General features: G+C 51.7%; 1 protein-coding gene and 1 long non-coding RNA gene across 4 annotated transcripts in view; both read right to left on the bottom strand.

The window, feature by feature from the left end:
• Positions 1-16,180, bottom strand: part of JAK1 (Janus kinase 1) — a 64,580-nt gene extending 48,400 nt beyond the window's left edge. Inside the window, exons 1-2 of one of the 3 annotated variants that reach the window (XM_066325349.1) lie at positions 16,049-16,180; positions 15,317-15,606 (exon numbers count right to left, since the gene is read on the bottom strand). The gene's annotated coding sequence lies outside the window, so the exon portion shown is untranslated. Of the gene's footprint in view, positions 1-747; positions 881-15,316; positions 15,607-15,766; positions 15,963-16,048 lie in introns of those variants that run through there. The other 2 variants (XM_066325352.1, XM_066325350.1) reach the window with 2 other exon arrangements.
• LOC136365243 (uncharacterized) lies at positions 2,273-3,317 on the bottom strand. Its single transcript, XR_010744312.1, has 2 exons — positions 3,288-3,317; positions 2,273-2,673 (listed from the first exon to the last, which is right to left on the bottom strand). It is a non-coding gene; the product is annotated as an uncharacterized lncRNA (long non-coding RNA).
• Positions 16,181-17,343: the final 1,163 nt, after the last annotated feature.

Here is a 17,343-nt window from a genome sequence, read left to right as displayed (position 1 = left end):
GGAAGCAACCTTAAACCGATCTGGTTCTGACTCCCTGCCACTATCCAACGCAGCAATTGTTTTCTCACACATCCACAAAGCAGAATTATGGTTTAGGCAGCAGTAGAAGCGGTACAGTCGGCACACCCTGCCCACTGCCAGGTTCCCTGAGCGTCCTTTGGGGTGATGGATATCCAGCCACAGGCAACCTGGCGTGACTGTCACCTACCTCCCGCGGGGGAAAGGGCACCAGGGGGTGAAAGATGTCCCCAAGTGTCCCTACGCCACAGAGAGGAACAGCTGGACACCATCAGCTGTCCCAAGGCCGGAGTGGAAGGCAGCGGGATCCCCCCGGCACAGAGAGCTCACGGGGGTGCAGCTGATCCACCGGGGCATTTCGGACTCCTCCAAACGCCAGAACCGGAGCTCTTTCATTGCTGTTCCTCCTCTCGCCGAGCCGGGCCCGAAACGTGGCTCTGACAGCGCTGTGCCCGGCCGTGCTCAGGGCACCTCTAAGGGGATCGAGGGGACCCAGCGGTTCCGCGGCCCCTCGGATAAAGGAACGCGGAGGTTCCGCGGCCCCTCGGATAAAGGAACGCGGAGGTTCCGCGGCCCCTCGGACAGAAGGAACGCTCCGCGGCCCGGGCGCGGCCGCCGGGAGAGCCCCAGGCGTTCCCCGCGGAGCCTCCCCGGGAGAGGCGCCCGCCGCCCGCTCCGCCCGCCCCGGCTCCCCCCGGCCGCCTCAGGGCCGCGGCCGGCCCCACTCACCGCTGCCGTGGCGCCCGGCGAGGCCCCGCGGGGCGGCCCGGGGCGCTGGGCGCTGGGCGCTGGCCGGGCCGCGCGGTGCGGACTCGGTGAGGGCTCGGTGAGGACGGCGCAGCCCGGGCCGGGCGGTGAGGACACGCTGAGGACGCGGTGCGGACACGGCGCAGCCCGGGCCGGGCGGGGCGCGGTCGGTGCGGGCTCGGTGAGGTCGCGGTGCGGGCTCGGTGCGGACACGCTGAGGACTCGGCGCGGTCACAGCGCAGCCCGGGCCGGGCGGGGCGGACACGGCACAGCCCGGGCCGGGAGCGCGGCACTCGGGGGCGGCCCGCGGCGCAGAGCGGAGCGGAGGGCGGCGGCCCCGGCTCGGAGGAGGCCGCAGCGGAGCATGCGCACGGCCCGCCCCGGGGAGGCGCCGGGCCCGGCTCTGGCACCGCGGGGGCACCGCTGGGGCCGGCCCCGGCACCGCTGGGGCACCGCTGGGGCACCGCTGGGGCACCGCTGAGGCACCGCTGGGCCCGGCTCCGGCACCGCTGGGGCACCGCTGGGCCCGGCTCCGGCACCGCCGGGGCACCGCTGGGACACCGCTGGGCCCGGCTCCGGCACCGCCGGGGCACCGCTGGGACACCGCTGGGCCCGGCTCCGGCACCGCTGGGGCACCGCTGGGGCGGGACGGGGGCGATGGCAGCGCCCGTGGGTACGAACGGCCCCTTCAACCCGAACCGAGCCGGCCTTCTGCGGTCACAGCGCCCGGACACCGCCGGAGTGCGGCTGGTTGTTCCCAGCCCGGTGCGCAGGCCGCGGTGTCGCCGCCGCAGATTGGCCGCGGTTTGGCACGGTGCGGTTTGAGCTGGAGGGTTACGGAATGGCCAGACCTACCAGTGCCCAGTGCCCACCTGCCCAGAGCTCTGAGTGCCCTTCCTTGTGTTATAAATACAGATTACAAACTTGGCTGTTCACAGATATTAAAATAGTATAGAATAGTATATGTATAGTATATGTATATACATGTATAGAATAGTACTATGTATAGTATATGTATATATATGTACAGAATAGTATAATATAGTATATGTATATTATAGTATATGGCTATATATGTACAGAATAGTACTATGTACAGTATAGTATAGAATAGTATATGTATAATTGTACTGTATTGTGTTTTGTTAATAAAAGTTCAAAACAGTAATGAATGTATTTTCTGACTAACATAATGATAAAACGAAGTTTTTTCTATGTAACATCTAAAACTAACCAAACCAAAAATTATTAAAAAAGAGCCATCACCTTATAGCCCTACAGAAAAACTGCTAAATTTCTAATTTTTTTTCAAAATAAAAACAGCCAAAACCCATATTAGCAAACAAAATGGAGCCATCCACAAATAAATCTATCAAATAAAATAATTTTTAAAAACTTGAAACAAAAATAAAAGTTTTAATATCTATTAAATATATAAAACAACAAATCCTCAAAACAATAATTTTTTTTAAAGTGTGCTTTCTAATAAAACATCCCAACTAAAACGTTTACTCTTATATGTCCTAATTGCCTATTTTATTTTCTTATTAAACTTGTAATTAAAAAGAATAAAAAAATAAAGCTCATTTTTCACACTTGGACACCGCCAGGGATGGGAACTCCAAACCTCCTGGCACAGCCCCAGCCAAGGCCTGACCACCTTTTCCATGGGGAAATTCCTGCTGATGTCCAACCTAAACCAGTTTAAGGCCACGTCCTCTCATCCCATCACTGGTTATGGAAGAGGCCGACCCCCACTTGCCTCCAAGCTCCTGTTAGGTGTCTTCAGATGATCTTTGTTACAAACCCACAAGCTCATTTCCATTCTCACGCTGCTGTAAACAACTGGCTGAAACGAGGAGACGCTCACAGCCCTCCCATCTGTCTCTTCGCTGCGGTTTTCAAACTCTCGTCAAAGTCACAGGAAACAGCACAAGTGGAAGTAAAACCCGGACGAAAATTATTCAGTTCAATGAAATCGCTCGCCCCTCGCTTCCCACACACCACACGTAGCTGGCATTTTCTTGTGACAGAAGAGTAAATCTGCTGCTGCCGCCTTTTAGGGGGGGTATTGTCCTAAAAGATGCGTAGGTCATTTTAAAAACTCATTTCGACAAAAGTTTCCCCTCCATGCAGCTCAGACTAAGCGCACTGACACCGTTCCAGCAAGGTTTTCTCTGGTGTGGCAGCACTAGGTGTGAAAGGCCCCTCGCTGTTCTCAAGGGTTTACACACCAGTGCACTTGCTCTGCCCCGGCTCATCTGCCTTTTTGCTGCAGCAATCCCAAGGTTTGACCCTTTTTCTCCAGGAAATCCAGCTGGGAGTTGAGGTGCTGCTGGCCGGGGAGTGCACGTGTCCAGGTGCTTGTGTTTTACAAAGTAAAGAAATAATCATTGATTCCATTTTTCCCTCTCCCAAGAGGAATCAAGCCAGCTGTTTCCAGCTTTTTCCACAGCTGTCAGGGAACCAGCAGGGTGCAATTTGGATTATTTTGCCTCATGTTAACCTTTTTCCTCACCTACCTGGCCATGGAGTCTGGATTAACCATGCACTATGGGGAAGCACTGGAGCTTCACCCAATGTTTCTATCACAAGATTAGAAAAGAGCCTGAGGCTGGCAGAAGAGAGGTTAAACAGTGCAAATCATGGAATCATGGAAGGGTCTAGATCAGAAAGCACATTAAAAATCATCTAATTTCATACTTTCCACTATCCCAGGGTACTCCAACCTGGCCTTGGACACTTCAGGGATCCAGGGGCAGCCACAGCTTCTCTGGACACCCTGTTCCTCACAGGGAAGGATTTTTCCCTAACATCTAAAATACATGTGGATCTACCACAGTTCCCAAGCCTGAGCTCTTCTTGTTCCCTTTTCCTCACATTTTACCTGCAGGTGCTGCTTCCAACAATTCTCTTTCCATCTCACCAGCCCTTTCAGTGGCTTTGCCTCGATAGGGATAAAATCCATTTTCTTGGTGGGTTTTCATGCTGAAAACCACAGCAGAGCTGCATTATTTATGCCTCGCAGGCAGGGCTCGTTTCTCAGCACAGCAACTGGTGCTGCAAAAGTCCTTAAATCCTGCCCAGCCCAGCCGAGGTTGTGACCAAGGATTGCATAAGGGGCTTAGCCTGGGGCTGCTCGTGGAGGAGAGCAGCTTTACCTCTCCTCCATCTAAATCCATGCCCAGAGCCCAGGACCACATCCAGGAATGACCCAGGCTCCCAATCCTTCAGCCAGAATTAAATTTTCACACTCCTCACTCTAAAAAAAAAAACCCAAAAAACAAACAGGGGCAGGGCAGGGCTGCTCTGGAACTTGGATTTTGCTGAAATTGTGTGTTCAGTCTCCCAGTCCTGCCTGCTACATGAGTTTTTTGCCTTCTTTTCCTTGATTTTGAGACGCTGCTGATTTCTCCTGGTTGTTCTGGGACATAAACTGGGATGGAATCAATATGCTTCTAAAAATTTCTCCAAGAACTATGTTAATAACAGGGGGAGATTTCCAACCTACACCCAAAATTGTCTGTGTTTACCACAACATTCCAGCCTATGGGAAGGATGTAATTTTGTATTAAAACTCTTAAAGTAGTTTTCTCTGGGGAATTAATCATCTGTATTTGTGGCTGACTTTGTTTCTCACTTAGAAAGAGAAGAGGCTTGCAAAGAGCAGCAGAAAAGTAAATAAATAAAAATAAATCTTTTTTTCCCTCTCTAAGTGGTGTACTGGGGTGCAGTGACACATCTGAAGAATTATTTTGTATCTTACATCCTTCTTTATTTTGTGAATTCCAGGATGCACTGATAATTCTCCACCAAAAAAAAAAAAAAAAAAAAAAAAAAAAAAAAAAAAAAAAGAGGCAAGATACAGAAGACAAGCTCTGACTGTCTTGGTATTTGTGATTTAAAAATCAAACCAAATTCCAACAGATCTCCTTTTGTAGCCTTCTACAAAGAAGGGGTAGGGATGGGGCACAGATTATCCTTTCTTTGTCCACTCTGCAGTTTGATTTCAAGCTTCACATTTCCCTCTGAAATGGGGATATTTCCACTCTACTTTAAACAGTATAAATGTTTTTAAAGCTTTTTTTTTATTCATTGTATTTTGAGGTACAACGAGGGGCATAGGGTAAAGTGCTTTAAATCACTGATGGCATCATCTTGGGATTGACAAGACTTTTATATAAAGGTGATTTAACACTCTCTAAGTGGTTCCAGTCCATCATTGATTTGTTCCTGGCAGTAACTCTGGGGCCTGGTTCTCCTCACTCATATCAGCAAAATCCAGGAGGATGCAATGAAGTCAGAGGCGCCGGGAGATGAGTAAAAGGAGATGTAAAATTCCTTAACCTGCAGTAGGATTTGAAAGCACTCTGAGAACAATTCTGCGCCCTCACAGGCTTCTGCAGAGGGCTGCTGAAAATTAGAAATAACTTAAAGTGTTGGTTTGGCATGGATGGTAAAAACTGACGTGTAAGATTGATGGTGAGATTGGCCAGTTCAATACAGGTATACATGCCTGGGTCACACAGCCTCAAATTAGCTTGGGAAGCTATGTAATACAGAACTTCTCTCCCTCAAAAACTAAATAAAACATTGTTTTACAAGCAGTACTAACCTAAAGTTCTAAGTTTTGCCTCTTGACATTGTTCGTAAAAAGGGAACAGCTTGTAGTGAGAAAAAAAGGTGGTTTAAAATCTTTTTTTTCTTATTTTCTTTTTCTTAGTGCATGTTAATAAAACGATCTGTTTACTTTTATCTGAACCTGTTTGGCCTTTTCATCCTAATCCTATCTCACAGCAGAAAAAAAAAACCAAACCAAAAACAAAAACAAAACATGAAAGGGCTAATGAAACGGCTACACTGAATTTGGCAAGCAAAAAAGAAATTGGGCAAACGTAAAACCGCTACACTTATGAATTACATAATTTTCGGTTCTCTCTGCGCTGGAGGATGTGAAGCAGCCAGAACGCAGAATTTTGCTCACCCAAGCAAACCTTGGGTGCTCCAAAGCAGCTTTTCATCCCCACCTCAGAGCCCGTGGGAGCTGTATAAATAGACACCCAAGTGCACCAAAGTCATTCACATCTGATCTGTGGCTGAATTTATCTGCAGCTTCCTGTGCTCGCGGAACATGCGTGAAAGCCCCGCTGCTGACACCGTTCTCAGAGGGCTCTGCTTGGAAATGCGAGCGTCGCAGTTTATTTCGAGACACTGGGAAGGTGTGAATTGCTTCCGAGTAATTAACTACTTCTAAAGATGGTGCTCAAAAAAACACCCAAAACCACTCTATTTTTCTTTTTAAAGCTAATAATCTCGGTTAGGTGAAGGAGAGCTATTTCACGTCGGTAGTCCAAGGGTGCTTGGCAAAAAGATGATTAGATTTTGCGCATCCAGAGCAGTGTGCTGGCTCCGAGGGGATTTCCTGGGCAGGGCTGGAGCGAGCTGCCAGAGCCGTGGGTGGGAGGTGGACCAGGAGCTCAATTCCCGACTTTCCTGGCCGGGGGGATGGAGTTCATTCACTTTGTTCCAAGCTGGGGAGTGTAAAGACGCTGCTGCGGTGTCTCAGCCCTGCAGCAGGAGTGTTCATGTTGCTGCTTGCCTTCGCTGGCCGCTTTTTCCCGTTGTCATCTTTCTGGTTCTTCATTGTTCTTATACCAAACCAATCGGTTTTGATTTCATTTCCCCCCCAGATTTCCCTGCTGAAAAAACACCCCCACCTTTTCTGTTGCCTTGCCGAGCAGCAGAAACTGGGTTTGTGCAGAGCTCTAGAGCAGCTGTAAAGGAGGAAGATGATGATGGTGGCCAGCTCCAAACCCTGCACTTCTGGCTCCTCCTCCCCTGAACTCCTACTCATTCCACCAGCACGTTTTTCTCGTGCTTCAAGCAGACGAATAAAATGCATCAAGACAGATCAATACTGCCCAGAAGCTGAAATGCATTTTCTTGAGCTCCTCCACTTCCCAGCAGAGCCCTTTCCAGAAGGATGAGCGTGCTGCTGGCACAGCTCACAGGTACCCACTTGCTGCCTGGCTGCCTGCCAGCCACACCACTGCAGCTAGACAATGCTCCTGCTCATAGACCGACTCCACATCCACGGATATTTATGGATATAGATGGATATTTTTTTTTCCTGGGGCAGAGATATATACATATATATATCTCCCAGAAAAAGCTGTATGTGTAACAGCTGGGTTTTATAAGGGCAAGTTCAGCGTTTACTGGAACTGAAGTGGGGAGGCACAGAGCAGAGCAGTGACCTCAACCAGAGTGATAATTCAATATTTTTGGATGGGAAATGCCACGTCTGTCACCAAAATGATAAAATATTGATCATGTCCCTCTCTGCCCACACACCCCAGAGCTTGTGTACGTGGCTGGGGCATTTCTCAGGTCATGCCCAGCACTGTCCATGTCCCTGTCCCGTTCAGGGGGACACACGTGACACAGAGCACGTAGCATTTCTAAAATCTTTAATGCTTGGACAAATTCCAAAGCTCACCCTGCTGCTGCTGCTGCTGTTTTCCTCCTGTGCTCTTTTGGAAATTACAGTTCCTCACTCTGGGTTATAAAGCAGCATTTTCAGGTGGGCTTTACCATATTCCCCTTCCCTCAGTCATGAGGAGATTGGGAATTAAGGTTGTGTTTGCAGGAAGGGTGTTGCTCATAATGGCACAGAGGGTTCAGAAATTCAGGCAGGATGGCAAACAAGTTCCAAATCCAGAGGAAAGTGGAGGTTTTTCCCATTAAGGATGAGCTGAGTGCTCCAGTCCTGCTGTGCACGTGATTCTAGTGCTTCAGAAGTTTAATCCTCAATAACATTAATTTTGTACTAAAAAGCAATTAAAGAATACAAGTGAAAGTCACAGAGGTGATGAGTTTACTCTGTGTTAAAGTTACTAAATTCTGTCTTCTGTTACTTGTTTGTTCTTTGGACAAAAACAAAAGTGCACAACTGTAAAGTGGGGCTGGCAGTTACAAAGAAAACAAAATATTAACTACTTTGGCTCAGTTTATTTATGTAGCATTTCAAACAGGAAAAGCTGGTTATTAGGCACTCCTAGAACTTTTATGTCCCCCAAGATTTAGTTCATTGCGCTGAAATAGAGTGCAAATAAAATATGATAAGGAGAAAGCGATGGTATAAAACGTGGCTATGGTATGCCCCGTGGCTGCTGTGGGAAGGGAAAAAAAGGAAGTGTCACGGATCTTAGAGACAGAGAAATGTGATGTTATGGCTGGTCTCTGTCACCCTGGGTCCCCGTTAAACGGCACAGTCCACATTAGGAGGAGAATTGTTGCACTTGAATCTGGGCTTCAAACCTACTGAGAACATCCAGGCTGTAACACCAGATCTGGTGGAAATAGCTGATGTTACCATTCCAGTCCGTGAAACCTACGGGGGTGAGGAGCAGTGTAGGAATCTTCTCCCATCTCTCTGCTTTCCTCATTTCCTCCTGTATTTCAGGCAGTTCTTTTAAAAGGCTGTGACATTTCCTTTAATTTAGCTGAGTTCAAGAGGTGAAGAAGTGAAAAGTCCACAGTCGAAGAAGGAACCAAACACACCCCGTTCCTCTAACAATTTTCAGATAAATCTGCCAGTTTTCCTTTAATGGGGCTGCAAACACAACTGCAGAAGCTTGGCACGTTTACATCCAAAATTAATTAGGCTTCATTAGCCTAATAAACCTCGGGAAATTTTCATTTCCAGAGCCTCCTGGATATATTTCAAACCAGGATGGAGCAAGGCTTTGGATGCTGGAGATGTGGATGTAATGCACAGGGAGGAGATTTTGCTCAAGCAGCCACGTGACATTTTTATCACTCTGGGAATGTGAGCACATGCTCGAGGAAACTGCTGGCACATGGAACATACCAAATCAGGAACATCCTCGTGGAGCTTCTCACATAAGCTCTGGGATTTGTGTCCATCTCATCCAGCACAGCCTGCGCTTCCACGGGACAGGGATTGACTCCTCCTCATCCACTCCCCTCTGGAAGAATCACTTCTGCTCAAACACTGACACCTTTTTGTGTGTTACCTTAAAGTCATGCTGGCTTCATTGTAAAAAAGCGGGAGGTCAGACTCCCATCATGGAAAGCAGCTCTCCCTGTACCAATTAAACCCCTGATGCTCCCCTCTCCTCCAGCAGCCCTTTCTCCAGGGCTCTTTGCCACCACCACACCAAACCTGCCTGTGCTGGGGCTGGCAGCCCTCAGCTCATGGCCTTGAACTTGCCACCACCCTCAGCCCCAGGCTGATCCCACAGCAGGGATGAGCCATGGCTGGGGTCTTGGCTGCTGGGATGGGGTCCACAGCTCCCTCATCCATCAACCAACACCTCCAGCAGGAATCATTTGCTCTCTGCCAAATGCAAAATTTGTTCTCTCTCTCTCTCCCTCTCTCTTATTTTCAGGCAGGAGGAATCTGAGGCTTGTGCAAATGTTTAAACACACGTCTCTCCTGAATTATTCAGTGTACTCTGCCTGCTCCTGCAGTTAATTCAAAGGGAGGGCAGTCAATAGAGCTCTGACATTCACCGTGGAGAGGAGCTGGCAGAGGAAAAACCAACAACCCTCTCCTGCCCCACAGGCTCCAGCTCTGGGCTCCTCTGGCACTGCTGCCCAGCACCAAATCTGAGCAAATTTGCCTTAATTTAAGGTGACCCTGTGTGGCACAGACCTGGGCACTGCTGGGTCCTGAGCTATGGGCGAGGCTGCAGTGCCTGACTTAAGAAGAAGATGCAAGGAAAAACCTGAGCAGCCTCATTTTGTCCTCCATTTTCAGCTCTGGTTGAAAGAGGCTTTTTCCAGTGGCAGATGCACATCCCTGTGCATCACAAAACCCAAAGTGCAGCTCTCAGCCTCTTGAAGTCAAAGAGATTTCAACTCTAATTTCACCTATGAACTGAAGCACAGCTGAGAGCCAAAGCCCTCTGGAGAAGAGAGGTTTTTCCTCTGCCTCCACCACTCCCAGAAAAATTATAACATTTCTCCAATATCAATTAAAGACCTTGCATAAGAGTATACTAATCCACACGTGTGCACCTCTCCTGCTCCTGTGAAATGTTATGAAAAGCAAATTATGTACCAAACTGTGCAATTTTGGCTTTCTCACCTGCCCAAATACAGACATTACAGCAGTAACATCTGATACTGCACCACACTGGAACACTCAGCTCCTGCTGAGTACTTTTGTCCCTGATCAGCCATGGAACAGTCACAGTTTCCTTTGGTGAATCAAGCTAATGACAAAATGTAGGGTTTACATATAATCCAACAATTCAGCCAAGCAGCTGTTTCCAAAATGTGAGATACAGGCAGAAATATCTTATGGAGGAAGGAGAAATGTCACCCTGTGTTCACACACTGCTCCTGGGCACTGCTTTTCCCAGTGCCAGGGAAAAACAGGACAGTACAGACAGACTTCAGCAGAGATGGACAACATTTGTCCAACCCCTCGATGCCCACGCTGAGGAATCAGACACAAACCCAAGTTGCTTTCTGGTACATCTAATATTTGCATGGTGACATTTCAAGCAGGCAGCTCAGTTTGTAAAGATGTTTAATCACCAAGGTCTGGGTTAAAGTTCAAGTTCAAGTGTCTGCACTAAGCTGGAGAAGATCTGAATGAGCAGCAATTAAAACTGTCTGACTCATATGGGGCACTGCTGGACTTTGAAATGGCAGAGTGCTTGAAGCTCTGTGGGGAAGGATTCCTCTTGTTTTAGTCCAACAGTAACAAAAGGTACATTTGGGGGAAAAAACAAAAGGCACTTTGGGGAAAGGCACCACCTTCACCTGGTTTCAAGGCATGCAGACAACGGATGCCTTTAATCCTGCTGCTGTCAGAAGGGCCAGGCTGCTCCGAGCAGCAGCTCCCACCCTTAAAAGGCTGAGCTGAGGCTGGGAGCCAGGAGCAGAGCAGCCCTTCCAGCCTCCCAGCCCCAGGGAGGCAGCACAGGAGCAGAACTGCTCCTCTCCTCACGCGGAACGTGGGTGGGAAGGCAGAGCCCAGATGGGAAAAGGGACTTTCCTGATTCGAGAGCCTGAGAACTGCTGGGTAAGAACAGAGCCGGCCGGAACGGCGGCTGGGACACGGCACGAGAAACTGCCTTGGGATCAGTCCCAGAAACCACAGACAGCTTTATCAGAGAGAGGATGGAGCTGGTTTCTGAGGCTCTGTCACTGCATGCAGGTTGTTTATGTCTTGCTTTAACACGTTGGTGGGAGGAAGTGCTCCACTGGCAAGCTCTGAGAGCTGCTTTGCCCATGTGCAGCAATATTTGGACAGCAAACCCACCAGCCTGTCCCATTCCCATATCAGTAGGAAGCCACAGGAAAAAGAGATGGACTGTGCTAGAGAGAGAGATAAATTCTAGTAAATCTGCCTGTTCTGAGGCACAGTGAGTGTTCAGTTCCTGTCCCATGCCAGAACTCGAGGCTGTGCTTGTTGTGACAGGAAATGAGAGGCACAAGGCTGGGGCAGGCTCTGTGCCCTGTTCAGCAGCCCCACAGGAGTGTCCCATGCAGGGCTCTGCTGCACACCCCTAAAAACGGCACGGGTTGGTCATTAACCTCCCATCTGAGCCATGGCTTGGCAGGTGAGCAACTGTAATCCTTGGATCCGATCCATAACAAACCTTGGATCTCCCTCTGAGCCTTTATCTTGCCTCCCGTGGGCAGGAAAAGAACTCGATGGTTTCTCCAAGGGGTCAGCACAGTGACTGTTTCCATCAGGGAGCACCTGGAGCTGTCCCTGGGGCAGCACCGTGAGGAGCTGGCCGGATGCCCCTGCCTTTCTCCCAGGAAATGGGATGCTCGTTCCCTGAGCACCTGCTGGATCCCAAAACAGCTAAAAAGAGAGCTCTGGGCAGCTTTCAAATGCTCCCAGGATCCCACAGCTCCTCCTCTGTCCCGTCCATCCTGAAAAAGGAATGTGGCACAGGAAGGAGAAGCACAGTGGAGTTCCTGAGGGACAGCCAGTACAGAGATGAGTACTGCTCCTTTTTGGGATTAGCACATTCCTGCCTGATCAAGAGGTGCCTGTGCAGCCTTTGGAAAGGGGAAGCTGAGGGTTGACTCTGCTCAGATTTTAATCCAGAATTTCTGCTCTTGGTAGCAGGATGTCTTTTTTTTTATTATTATTGTTTGCAGTTTGTGGTGAGGCAGAGCCTTCCTCCAGAACCAGCCTCGAGCCTCTGTCACAGCACCAGTAATAATTTCCCTCCCTTGAAGTGACGTAGGGTGACAAAATGTTCCATCACAGCTGCACAGCCCCGACCCTGCTGGGCTGATCCCAAAAACTTCCAGTGAGCAGCAGGGAAATGAAAAATCATCTCCTTACCATCTCGGGGCTAATCCCTGCCCTCTCCCCCGAGCAGCACAGGGCAAAGCCCTGCTGGACACGAATTATCCAGCCCAGAGAGAAGAATTTCTAAACACCACTGGGTCAATGACCACGCTGAATGTCAGGATGGAGAGCAAATAGTGACCTCTGGAAAACGCTGCATCAGCCTCGGCAGCCTGAATGCCACCAGTTCCTCGGGGAAGGGCAGGAATCTGGGAAACAAGCACCGCACGGATCTTTCTGCAGGGTTCCGGTTACTTTATGCAAAAACGATGGGATTTCACGTTTCCAGCACAAGGCGGCCCGCGGGGCCCCTCTGCTGTCGTGTCCCAGCACTGCAGAGTGAACTCACACGGCACAAAAATCAGCACCGGCTCCCCGAAAACCGCCTCGGTTCCAGGCATTTCGATGACAGGGCTGTAAAAATGACCCAGGAAATTCAGTCTCTCGCTGGCAGAGAAGCACCGAGGAAACCCTGCAAGGGACTGTCCCCGATGCACCAGTAACTCACGGCCTGCAAGAACCCATTTCCCACCCGTATTTCCAGGTAGAGACCTCTGAGCTACAGTAGCCAGCCACACTGTGGCATCCTTAGAAGAAAATATTAAAAAGTGTCTTAGAAGGGTTTCATTTTCTCTGCTGCTACAGAATAATTTGCTCTGTAACCAAGTATCTCCCACTGAGGGGCCTCTCTGTAATTTAATATCCACCAGCCTGCACAGGACCCTACTTTGGGAACCATTTCCGAACACTTTTCAAAGCACAGCATTTCTGGAAGCCCTCCCAAGACGAAAGAGCCAATAACGAGGCAGAGTGTGTAACATTTTATTGAAACAAATCTGACTTTTATGCCCAGGCTTCCAGGCGAAAGGAGGACGGCCCAGAGGAGCAGGACGCTGCTTCGGTGGCCCCGGGGACGCCGTGAAGCTCAGATGGCTGCCATCCTTCAGTTATCACAGTACTGTACCTTTACAAGAGACAGCATCAGCACTGTGATAACTGAGCCAGGGCAGCCTGGCAGTCATTGGCCCCTCCGTGGCACTGCTGAGTCCTCGGTGTCCTCCTCCCTCCGTGTCCCCAAAACCCCACGTCACCCCCCGCAGGTGAAAGCCTCAGGGAGGCTTTAACACCGGTGGCTTTGCAGCTGAGGTTCACTCCAGGAAATTAGCCACGTAATTAGCGTTATCTTAATGACCACGGCGGCTCCTGCGGCGGTTTTAAACAGCAGCTTCTTCTGGGCAAATCCACCCACGCTGGGTTTAATGGAGAAAGAGTAACCAACACGAGGGCAGCCCTTCCTCCCCCTCAAATCCAGCCAGCCGGCAGCCCTTGGCTCCTGCTGCTGCAGTGTTGGGTGTCAGGGAGCAGTGGGGACAGTGGCAGGCAGCCAGGAAAGCTGCTGGAGCCACTCTGGGACAGTGGCATCACCACGGGCACGGCCCCGAGGGTGGCACCGGAGCCCTGAGCCTGCCAGGCTCCTGCTGCCTCATTCTCCAGGAGCTGGGATTTTCCAGCCCGTCCCACACCTTCCCTGGGCTCCTCTGGAGTTTGGCAAATGCGTTTCCAGAGCCAGGGTTGTGATCCTTGCCGTGCCCAGTGCCAGCTGGGCTCACAGGGACCGCAGCTGCAGGAAGCAAAGAGGGGCCTCGAGGTGTCTGAGTTGGCATTTTTAGGTCATCAAATCCACATAAAAACATTTGAAATGCACAATCTCGCCAATTAGTTAAATTGCAAGCTTCCATCAACCTGTATTTACTCACCCCTTGGTTTTTTTTTTTTTTTCTTCCCTAAAAATAGGCACTACTGAAAAGATCATGGAACTACTTCTCCACCCCCCACTTTGTTGTTTAGTTCTACAACTTTACCTTTCTTGGTTTTTTTTTTCCCCCCAAAACCTGAAAGGCATTCCTGAAAACATCACAAAATTATTTCTACAAGCCCCACGTTGCCTGAGGGGATAGGATACATCAAGTTCTCAAAGGAGTTTAAAAAAACACAACGGTTCCAGGCTGCCAAAGTTAATGTGTTACTAAGTTTCCAATAAAAGTCCATTTATGATGTCCATGGACTCCAGCAGCACAAGAAGCTTCCACGTTTCCACCAGGAGGAAGCAGAAACTCCAAAAATTGGGGCGTTTTGGGGGGTTTTCTTTAACACTCTAAATAACTCACCTGGCAAAGGGAAGGCGCTGAGATGTTCCAGAGGCTGTTTTTGAAAAGAGAAACACAAAACACCCGGCTGGATCCAGCCGTGAAAACGCTGCCTTTACAAGTTTGCAACTCCAGAGGGCAATGGAGAGGCAAACGTGGAATATCGGAGGAGCAGCACACAGGGGAAAAAAAAAAAAAACAAACCAAACCAACCAACATTTGTGCATTTTCAAACAAACTCCAGACATACATTACATAAAATGGGCACAGTCAACAGATTATGCAATGCTGACGTCAGGCAGCACGGATGACTTCAGCGTGCCTCCCCAAATTTGCAGATTTGCCACAGTCTGGGGATTAATCATTAAGGAATTGGCTGTTGCTAGGAAAGCACAACAAAAACTCGCTAAAAATATTAATGGATTCTGTCCGTGCAAGGGTGGGTTTGGGAAAGGAAAGGAGCTGCACGAGCAAGGAGCTCTGGGCTCTCACTCCCGAGGTGTTTTCACACCACCATTGGTATTCCAGGTGAGGAATTCCAAGTGTGGGATTGGGAATCCTACACTTCACAGGCTGAGGTGATGAGAGGAGAATGGCTGCTTTGCAATTCAAGCATGCTTTGATCACTCTATCAGGATTTTACTCGTGCTCCGGCAGTTACTTATCAGTATTAAAGGGAGAGGGTGAACAATTCCTCCCTCTGGCACAGCAACTGCTGGAGTCACACCCCTATTCCAAGGGCTGATGCCATTTTCTCTGGAGGATCCAGCTCTTCCCCCAATACAAATACACTCTGTTGTCTTGCATCTCACACACACAAACTCTGATTTTTGCTTGGCTTCAGCCAGACTAAAGCTACACAGAGCTGATGCAGAAAGCTCAAGCAGGTTTCTCCATTTATCTGGAAAAAACCACCTCTTTTACAGCAAAACCCACATTGGTTTTGGAGTCCAGCACACATTTTTGTTCTTGTTATTGCTAAGGCCCTGCAAATTTCCATACACTTTTCAAAAAAAAGCTCTTCAACTTTCCAGCGTTCGCTGCCAGTTCTCACCTTCGAAACCCGTGGAAGTTGGCCTGGTTGGTTTTTAAACTCCAGCTCCACCTCCTGCCCCTCTGGGGCCGGTGATATTTTCCCGGTTGTTTGGTAGGAGCGAAAATTCCTTCGGCACGGCAGCGATGGGATCGGGGACGTTCCCTGCCCACAGCCCCAGGGCTGGTCCCTCCCCACCCCTACGCACGGGTCAGGATCTTCCAGCGCTGCCAGCTGCTCTCACCCCGCACGGCCTCGGGAGCTCTGAGGGGAACAAACCTGGTTTCCATCCTCCCCAGCGCGCTTTGAGCCTGGAGAGGGCAGAAAAACAAACGCCTCGTTACGGGGATGCGGCGGCGTGACGGGCGGCGGTGACACGGCCGCGGGGACGGGGCTCTGAGGGGCGGCGGGGCCCGGGCCGCCAGCGCCGCTCCCGCCCAACTTCGCTTCCAGGGCGCTGCCCGGGGTTACCTGGAGCGGGGGAAAGCCGCGCAGAAGCCGCGGGACGGGACGGGACGGGACGCGATGGACAGGACGGGACGAGGAACCCCCCGCCATCCCCTCGGAGCGCCCCCCGGCCCGCTCCCCCCTCAGCAGCACCCGGGGCAGGGGGGGCGGCGGCCCCGCCCGCGCAGCCCCCGAAAACGCCAGCGCGCCGCGGGGCAGCGCCGCACCCCGGCACCGCCGGCCCCGCGCCCTCCGCCGCCGGCCGCCCACCCCGCGGTGCCCGGGGCCGCGCCGGGCCGGACCCACCTGCGGGCGCGGCGGGGCCGGGGCGCGACATGACGCAGCACGGGCGGGCGGGCGGCGTGAGCGCCGCCATCTTGCCGTGTTTATGGCAGCGCCGTGCGCCCACGTGACCCGCGCCCGCTTCCGGGGGCGGCGCGGGGGCGCGCGCGGGCGGGGGGGGAAGCGGGGGGAGCGGCGCGCGCCACCGAGAGCGGGCACGGCGGAACCCGCGGGGGCGCGCACCCGCCGCGGCCACGGTGTGGACACCGTATGGGCACCGTACGGACACGGTGTGGACACCGTATGGACACCGTACGGACACGGTGTGGACACGGTATGGACACGGTGTGGACACCGTACACACGGGTGCGCCCGCCGGGACAGCGCGGAGAGCGACACACAGTGACACACAGTGACACACACACAGTGACACACACACACACAGTGACACACGCACACAGTGACACACACGCAGACATATGCACACTTGACACATGCACAGGGACACGCACACAGGGAGTGACGCACACGGAGTGACACAAGCACAGTGCCATACATGGGGAGTGACACAGTGACACACACGCGCACACAGAGTGACACACAGTGACACAGTGACACACACACACAGACACAGAGACACATGCACAGTGACACACGCACAGTGACACGCACAACAGAGAGTGGCACCAGCGCAGTGCCATACACGGGGAGTGACACAGTGACACACACAGAGGGAGTGACACACACACAGTGACACACGCACAGTGACACACGCAGTGACACGTACCGAGGAACGGACACACACACACACGGAGTGACACACGCACACACGAGGAATGACCCCCCTGAAGCCACACGCTCTGAGAGAGCCACACACAAACACACGGCGAGTGCCACCAACACACAGTGACACAGCCACCCCTCGCGGTGTCACCAGCGCCGAGCAGCCCCTGGGCAGGGCGGGCTGTGCGCTGCCAGGCTGTTGACAGGCTGCGCACCACCTCCGGGCTCTGTGTGTCACCGTGTGTGTCACCGTGTGTGTCGCCGTGTGTGTCACCGTGTGTGTCGCCGTGTGTGTCACCGTGCGTGTCACTGTGCATCCACAGGTTGTACCTCTCCGGGTGCCGTTTCCCAGCTGTGCATCCACAGGTTGCACGGCCGCGTTTCCCGGCTGTTGGCAGGCGGGGCACCCACAGGTTGTACCCACCGGCCGTGCCCGCCGCCGCGGTCGCGGTCCCCCGTGGGTCCCCTCCCCGGTTCCCTCTCCGGTTCCCTCCCCGGCCGTGCTGGGCGTGCGGGACGTGCCCCGGGAGCCGCTT

The sequence above is a fragment of the Sylvia atricapilla genome, chromosome 9, assembly GCF_009819655.1.
Source record: "Sylvia atricapilla isolate bSylAtr1 chromosome 9, bSylAtr1.pri, whole genome shotgun sequence".
Taxonomy (NCBI): domain Eukaryota; kingdom Metazoa; phylum Chordata; class Aves; order Passeriformes; family Sylviidae; genus Sylvia; species Sylvia atricapilla.
Note: the sequence above shows the minus strand (reverse complement) of the source record. Positions and strands in the feature narration are given on the sequence as shown.